Source organism: Arachis ipaensis, chromosome B10, assembly GCF_059453495.1.
Source record: "Arachis ipaensis isolate K30076 ecotype BB chromosome B10, ASM5945349v1, whole genome shotgun sequence".
In the NCBI taxonomy this organism is placed as follows: Eukaryota; Viridiplantae; Streptophyta; class Magnoliopsida; order Fabales; family Fabaceae; genus Arachis; species Arachis ipaensis.
In genome coordinates, this window is record NC_142435.1 from 41505438 (window position 1) to 41512467 (window position 7030).

A 7030-nucleotide genomic window follows, 5' to 3' on the forward strand; every position below is an offset into this window, starting at 1 on the left:
TCACATGATTGACAGGCTAGTGTTGATCAGCTATTTTACTCAAGACATGAAGCCTCGGAATAAGACTACACTAGATGGTGCTAGTAATGGTTCTTTGAAGAAGTACAAAACCGTAGATGAAGCATGACAACTAATCAGTGACTTAGTTGAGTCCACCAGGAATCACAGGCACAGGAGCAGCCACTCAAAAGCTGTTGCAGAAATTTTTTCTAGCACTGAGACTTCTGCCCTTACACAGAGTATATGTGAAATGACCAACCTACTGAAGCAATTACAGTTGAATCAACAACAACAAGCTCAGCCTTCCCCACCACAACAAAGCCAACAGTTAGTTCCCCAAAGAGTATGCTGCATATGTGCTAATTATAGCCATTATACTGATGAATGTCCGTAGCTCCAACAAGAAGACAATACTGTGACAGCTACTCATAACTTCTATGACCACCCGAATCAAGGATACAATCAACAAGGCGGCAACTACAACCAAGGTGGAAACTATAATCAAGGATGGCAGGACAACTCCAACCAAGGTTGGAGGGATAATTCCAACCATGGCTGGAGGGACAACTATAACAGAAGAGGCAGAGACAACAATGGAAACCAGAGGTAGAATAACAACAACAGACAGCAGAATCAGAACCAACCTTACAGAGCTCCTCACCTAAGGCAATCACAAGGACCCTAGCACAACCAACAATAGGTCCCTCAGATCACTTATCCCACTTCCTCATCAAATGATGAGATGCTTCATTCTCTTGCACAAGGACAACAAGACATGCAGACTACACTGAACTCTACTCTAAATGGTCTGAATGCCACTTTACAAGCTCTCGCCGCCCAGATAGATTCACTACCCACTTCCACTAACCAACCTTTAAACTCCAGTGAAATTCCTTCTCAACCCTTACCTAACCCCAAGGGTGGCATCAATGCTATTACTTTGAGGTCTGGAATCACATTGCAAGAGAGGAACCAAGAGGATCCAAGCCTACAAGTACACGCCCCCAGCTGAATATATGGTAGAAGCGGAAGATGCTGAAGAGGAAGAGGAAGTACAAGACAAGGTTGAAGAAGAAGTATCTCAGCAAAGGAATGAACCACCGAAGGATGCAAAAGCTGCAAGTGGCGCCATTCCTATCCCATTTCCACACCTTGCAAGGAAGTCCAGAAAGCAGATAGAACTTGATCCCAAAATGGTAGAAATTTTCAAAAAGGTTGAGGTAACTGTTTCCCTTTTTGATGTTATTCAGCAAGTACCTAAATATGCCAAATTTCTGAAAGATTTATGCATTCATAAAGAAAAAATTAATGAATTAGAAACTATCCTTTTAGGTAGTTTTATATCTGCTTTAATGGGAGGTATACCTGAAAAATGTAGTGATCCAAGCCCATGCATGGTTAACTATACCATTAGAGGTGTAATATTTTCTGATTGCATGTGTGACTTAGGAGCCTGTGGTAGTATAATGCCATTATCTATATATGATACCCTAAGACTCTGATGAGCGGATAATTTATACGCTTTTTGGCATTATTTTTAGTATGTTTTTAGTATATTTTAATTAATTTTTATTATATTTTTATTAGTTTTTATTTAAAAATCATATTTCTGGACTTTACTATGAGTTTGTGTGTTTTTCTGTAATTTCAGGTATTTTCTGGCTGAAATTGAGGGACCTGAGCAAAAATCTGATTTAGAGGCTGAAAAAGGACTGCAGATGCTGTTGGATTCTAACCTCCCTGCACTCAAAGTGGATTTTCTGGAGCTACAGAAGCCCAATTGGCGCGCTCTCAATTTCATTGGAAAGTAGACATCCTGGGCTTTCCAGCAATATATAATAGTTCATACTTTGCCCAAGATTTGATGGCCCAAATAGGCGTTCTAAGTCAGCTCAAGAATTCTGGCGTTTAACTCCAAAACTGGCACAAAAGCTGGAGTTAAACGCCCAAACTGGCACAAAAGCTGGCGTTTAACTCCAAGAAAAGTCTCTACACATGGAAGTGTCAATGCTCAGCCCAAGCACACACCAAGTGGGCCCGGAAGAAGATTTCTGCATTAATTACTGATTTCTGTAAACCCTAGGCTACTAGTTCTCTATAAATATGACCTTTTGCTATTGTATTTTCATCTTGGGACGTTTAGTCCTTAGACCTTTGAGGCTGGCCATTCGGCCATGCTTACACTATTTGTTCTTATGTATTTTCAACGGTGGAGTTTCTACACACCATAGATTAAGGTGTGGAGCTCTGCTGTTCTTCATGAATTAATACAAGTACTATTGTTTTTCTATTCAACTCAAGTCTACTTCTTCTCCAAGATATTCATTCGTTCTTCAACTTGATGAATGTGATGATCCGTGACACTCATCATCATTCTCACCTATGAACGCGTGACTGACAACCACTTCCATTCTACATGCAAACAAGCTTGAATGCATATCTCTTGGGTTTCTAATCTAAGATTGGAACCTTTGTGGTATAGGCTAGAATTATTGGCGGCCATTCCTGAGATCCAGAAAGTCTAAACCTTGTCTGTGGTATTCCAAGTAGGATCTGGAAAGGGATGACTGTGACGAGCTTCAAACTCGCGATTGTGGGGCGTGTGACAGATGCAAAAGGATCAATGGATCCTATTCCGACATGATCGAGAACCGACAGCTGATTAGCCGATGTTGTGACAGAGCATCAGTACCATTTTCACTGAGAGGACGGGATGTAGCCATTGACAACGGTGATGCCCAACATAAAGCTTGCCATGGAAAGGAGTATGAATGATTGGAAGATGGCAATAGGAAAGCAGAGGTTCAGGAGGAACAAAGCATCTTCATACACTTATCTGAAATTCCAACCAAAGAATTACATAAGTATCTCTATCTTTATTTTATGTTTTATTTATCTTTTAATTATCAATTCTCTATAACCATTTGAATCCGCCTGACTGAGATTTACAAGGTGACCATAGCTTGCTTCAAGCCGACAATCTCCGTGGGATCGACCCTTACTCATGTAAGGTTTATTACTTGGACGACCCAGTGCACTTGCTGGTTAGTTGTGCGGAGTTGTGATAAAGAGTTGAGATTACAATTGTGCGTACCATGATGATGGTGCCATTGATGATCACAATTTCGCATACCAAGTTTTTGGCGCCGTTGCCGGGGATTGTTCGAGTTTGGACAACTGACGGTTCATCTTGTTGCTTAGATTAGGTATCTTTTCTTCAGAATTTTTAAGAATGAATTCTAAAGTTTCAAGGTGATGTTCCCATCACAAAAGCTGATTGATTCTCATCAATTTAGCTATTGAATGTAATGTCCTGCTGAAGTTTGGCCAAACATGTCTAATCTTTTTAGACTGAAGCTTTAGACTAACATTGCATGATTCCTGGAATTCTTATTAAAAGTTTTGATTCTCTTTATTTTCTTTTCTATATAATTTTCGAAAAAACTACAAAAAATTTTAAAATCATAAAACCAAAAATATTTTATGTTTCTTGTTTGAGTCTATTGTCTAATTTTAAGTTTGGTGTCAATTGCATGTCTTTATCCTTCTAATTTTTGAAAATTTATACATATTGTTCTTCATTGATCTTCAAGTTGTTCTTGATGATTTCAGTGCTCTGATCTTTAAATTCTCTTGTTTTGTGTGTTTTGTTGTTTCTTACATGCATTTTTACATTGTTATAGTCCTTAGTATACAAACTTTTAAGTTTGGTGTCTTGCATGCATTGTTTATTTGATCTTAGTTGCATTTTTTTATTGATTTCCATCATCAAAAATTCAAAATATTTTTTAAAACTATGTCTTTTCAAGTCAATAATACAGAGAATTGAAGATTCAGAACATTCAGCAGAGGAATCAAACAGAAAAAGCTGGGTGTTCAAAACGCCTAGTGAAGAAGGAAAACTGGCGTTTAAACGCCAGCCAGGGCACCTGGCTGGGCATTTAACGCCCAAAAAGGTAGAGTTTTGGGCGTTAAACGCCAGAATGGGCACCATTCTGGGCATTTAACGCCAGGATGACACTAGAGGGAAGATTTTGTTTTTAATTCACATTTTTTTTCAAGTTTTCATAATTTTTCAAAATCAAATCTTTTTCAAATCATATCTTTTCAATCATATTTATTTCAAAATCAATTTCTTTCCATTTTATATTTATTATTTTCAAAAATCCTTGCTATAATTAAAGATTTACTTCAAAATTTTCAAGTTGTTACTTGCCTATTAAGAAAGGATCAAACTTTAAATTTTAAAATCATATCTTTTAATTTCTTGATAGTCAAGTAATCAACTTTAATTTTAAAAATTTTCTTTTTCTAAATTGATTTTCAATCATATCTTTTCAAACATATCTTTTCAATCACATCTTTTTCAAAATTAATTTTTTCAATCATATCTTTTTCTAATTTCAAAATCTTTTTCAAAAATCACTTTATTTCTTTCCCAATCTTAGTTTTCGAAAATCTCAATCAAATTTTCAAATTTCTTTTTAATTATTTCAAAATCTTTTTTAATTATTTTCGAAGATTCTTCCCCTCTTTTCACATCCTTCTATTTAAAGGACTAAGACTCCTCATCAAGGTGCAATTTGAACTCTGTCCCTCTTGATAAGTTCGAATTCCCTCTTCTCCACCTCCTCCTTCTATTCTTCTTTTCCTCTGACACCTCAAGGAATCTCTATACTGTGACATAGAGGATTCCCTACTTTCTTGTTCTCTTCTCTTTCATATGAGCAGGAACAAAGATAAAGGCATACTTGTTCAAGCTGATCCTGAACCTGAAAGGACCTTGAAGAGAAAGCTAAGAGAAGCTAAAGAACAATTCTCTTTAGAGGGCCTAACAGAACTCTTCAAAGAAGAAGAAACCATGCAGCCGAAAACAACAACAATGCCAACAATGCAAGGAAGGTGCTTGGTGACTTTACTGCACCTACTCCTGATTTCTATGGGAGAAGCATCTCAATCCCTGCCATTGGAGCAAACAACTTTGAGCTTAAACCTCAATTAGTTTCTCTAATGCAACAGAATTGCAAGTTTCATGGACTTCCATTGGAAGATCCTCATCAGTTCTTAGCTGAATTCTTGCAAATCTGTGACACTGTCAAGACCAATGGGGTTGACCCTGAAGTCTACAGACTTATGCTCTTTCCTTTTGCTGTAAGAGACAGAGCTAGAACATGGTTGGATTCACAACCTAAGGAAAGCCTGAACTCTTGGGAAAAGCTAGTCAATGCCTTCTTGGCAAAGTTCTTTCCACCTCAAAAATTGAGTAAGTTTAGAGTGGAAGTCCAAACCTTTAGACAGAAGAATGGTGAGTCCCTCTATGAGGCTTGAGAGAGATACAAGCAATTGATCAGAAGGTGCCCTTCTGACATGCTTTCAGAATGGAGCATCATAGGAATCTTCTATGATGGTCTGTCTGAACTATCCAAGACGTCATTGGATAGCTCTGCTGGAGGATCTCTTCATCTGAAGAAGACGCCTGCAGAAGCTTAAGAACTCATTAAAATGGTTGCAAATAACCAATCCATGTACACTTCTGAAAGGAATCCTGTGAATAATGGGATAGCTCAAAAGAAAGGAGTTCTTGATATTGATACTCTGAATGCCATATTGGCTCAGAATAAAATATTGACCCAACAAGTCAATATGATTTCTCAGAGTCTGTCTGAAATGCAAGCAGCAACAGGCAGTACTAAGGAAGCTTCCTCTGAAGAAAAAGCTTATGATCCTGAGAACCCAGCAATGGAAGAGGTGAATTACATGGGAGAATCCTATGGAAACACCTATAATCCTTCATGGAGAAATCATCCAAATCTCTCATGGAAGGATCAACAGAGACCTCAACAAGGTTTCAACAACAATAATGGTGGAAGAAACAGGTTTAGCAATAGCAAGCCTTTTCCATCATCTTTTCAGCAACAGACAGAGAATTCTAAGCAAAACCCCTCTGACTTAACAACCATTGTCTCTGATCTAATCAAAATCACTCAAAGTTTCATGACTGAAACAAGGTCCTCCATTAGAAATTTGGAGGCACAACTGGGTCAGCTGAGTAAGAAAATTACTGAACTCCCTCCTAGCACTCTCCCAAGCAATACAAAAGAGAATCCCAAAAGAGAGTGCAAGGCCATAACCACATCTCACATGGCCGAACATGGAGAGGAGGAAGAGGCAGTGATTCCCAATGAGGAAGACCTCAATGGACGTCCACTGACCTCCATGGAATTCACTAATGAGGAACCATGGGAATCTGAGGCTTAGACTGAGACCATAGAGATTTCATTAAATTTACTTCTGCCATTCATGAGCTCTGATGAATATTCCTCCTCTGAAGAGGATGAAGATGTTACTGAAGAGCAAGTTGCTAAGTACCTTGGAGCAATCATGAAGCTAAATGCCAGGTTGTTTGGTAATGAGATTTGGGAGGATGAACCTCCATTGCTCATCAAAGAACTGGATGACTTGACTAGGCAGAGATTACCTCTGAAGAGACAAGATCCTGGAAAGTTCTCAATACCTTGTACCATAGGCATCATGACCTTTGAGAAGGCTCTGTGTGACCTAGGGTCAAGCATAAACCTCATGCCTCTCTCTGTAATGGAGAAGCTAGGGATTATTGAGGTACAAGTTGCAAAAATCTCACTGGAGATGGCAGATAATTCAAAGAAACAGGCTTATGGACTTGTAGAGAATGTCTTAGTAAAGGTTGAAGACCATTACATCCCTGCTGATTTTATAGTCCTAGAGACTGGGAAGTGTATGGATGAATCCATCATCCTTGGCAGACCCTTCCTAGCCACAGCAAAAGCTGTGATTGATGTTGACAGAGGAGAATTGATCATTCAAGTGAATGGAGACTCCCTTGTGTTTAAAGCTCAAGGATATCCCTCTGTTACCATGGAGAGGAAGCACGAAGAGCTTCTCTCAATACAGAGTCAAACAGAGCCCCCACAGTCAAACTCTAAGTTTGGTGTTGGGAGGTTCCAACATTGCTCTGAACATCTGTGAGGCTCCATGAGAGCCACTGTCAAGC

General features: G+C 38.7%; 1 non-coding gene across 1 annotated transcript; it reads right to left on the minus strand.

Moving 5' to 3' along the window:
* Positions 1–5265: 5265 nt before the first annotated feature.
* On the minus strand, positions 5266–5369 carry LOC148579815 (small nucleolar RNA R71). Its single transcript, XR_015896538.1, has one exon. It is a non-coding gene; the product is annotated as a small nucleolar RNA R71 (small nucleolar RNA).
* Positions 5370–7030: the final 1661 nt, after the last annotated feature.